The sequence below is a fragment of the Lontra canadensis genome, unplaced genomic scaffold (assembly GCF_010015895.1).
Source record: "Lontra canadensis isolate GAN:19392208 unplaced genomic scaffold, GSC_riverotter_1.0 scaffold1450, whole genome shotgun sequence".
NCBI lineage: Eukaryota > Metazoa > Chordata > Mammalia > Carnivora > Mustelidae > Lontra > Lontra canadensis.
In genome coordinates this window covers 976-2,484 of record NW_022632434.1, presented here as the reverse complement: position 1 = coordinate 2,484, position 1,509 = coordinate 976, and the positions used below count along the sequence as shown (strand labels likewise).

General features: G+C 42.2%; 1 long non-coding RNA gene across 1 annotated transcript; it reads left to right on the top strand.

Annotated features, from left to right (window-relative positions):
* The first annotated feature begins 389 nt into the window (after positions 1-389).
* On the top strand, positions 390-601 carry LOC116863523. The gene is made up of 2 exons (XR_004381834.1): positions 390-464; positions 563-601. It is a non-coding gene; the product is annotated as an uncharacterized LOC116863523 (long non-coding RNA).
* Positions 602-1,509: the final 908 nt, after the last annotated feature.

The window sequence follows — 1,509 nt, the reverse complement described above, 5'->3', positions numbered from 1 at the left end:
GCAGATACGGAAAATAGTAATGCTAAAATCTAGGAAAGGGTATGGATGGGGCGGTCCTACAATTTTTCAAGAAATTCCAAAGCATTTTGGAGCCAGAAAGAAGCACCTGAAGCTTTAATAAGACAGTTAACAGGGAAAAGAAAATACAGTGTTTTTTTCCATTCTAAAAAAACGAACATGTACGGTTAGGTATTTCTTCAGGCTCTACAAATCACAAATAAATAGAGATTGAAGAGTAGCTGGGAAGTAATAAGTTAGCTAAATCCTCCCACTCCCATGAAGTTATTTTTTCACTCAACACCTTCTGTTGCTTGGGCACACCGGAATACAAGACACTTTTCTTGAGAGAAAGGTGTGTCACCTGTCTTTTTTGTGTTTAGAGGTTTTAGCCCCTGAAAGTTGCTCCCAAAGTGAAAGCCACGGCCGCCCCCGCAGGAGCGCCATCACAGCCTCAGGACCTTGAGGTCAGTCCCACTGAGTTGCTCGCTGGAACCCATATATGGCCTTTCTGTCTTTGGTAATATAAAAGCGTTGATCACGTCTCACTTTATTTTAAATACAGTTTACCAAATTACCAAACGGCTTAGTGATTGCTTCTCTGGAAAACTATGCTCCTGCCTCAAGAGCCGGTTTGTTCCTTAAAGCTGGCAGCAGATCTGAGGACTCCAACAACTTAGGAACCTCTCATCTGCTTCGTCTTGCGTCCAGTTTGGTAAGCATCTTTACTGTCTCATTCAGTTCCGGAATGCTATGGTATCTCGGTCCCACAGAAAAGAAAAGCTGTTGTGTGTTTTGTTTTATAATACTGAAACTAAAAAAGATCTGCTGTGCAGATAAAGTTCTTTTTGAATCTAATGAGAGTTAGATGTTAGATTGTGACGTAGTGTGAGGTTTGCCAACTTGGCATTAAGAAATTCCTAAAAATACAATTGTTCTCTCCTTTTCCAGACTACTAAAGGAGCTTCATCTTTCAAGATAACCCGTGGAATCGAAGCAGTTGGTGCTAAATTAAGGATTGTTAACAATAAGTAACAGTAAATGAATAGTGAAAACACCGGGAAATATTCGATTATAAGGGAACTTTTCTGTCTTCTCAAGGCAATTAAGGATTTGTTAAACAGACACAAGAAGAAGGCTACTGGGGGCGCCTGGATGGCTCAGTGGGTTGAAGCCTCTGCCTTCGGCTCAGGTCATGATCCCAGGGTCCTGGGATCGAGCCCCACATCTTTCTGTCTTCGCACTTAATCCTTTCCTGGTTTAAAAGGACTGCAGTAACTCCAAGTGCCAGAACATCAAACGAAATTGAACAATTTCATCAAAAATGGAAGATTAGAGAGAGAGATCAAAAGGGCACATATCCATCTGAACTCTGGAACTTCCTACCTCTATACTTTTTGTTCTGCGTGGCATCTCTGGTTTGCTCATAAAAGCAGAATTCTGGGGGCAGAGGGCTAATATGGCCCTTGTCGGGTGGTGCGATATCAGAGAACACGTGTGGGAGACAGGGAG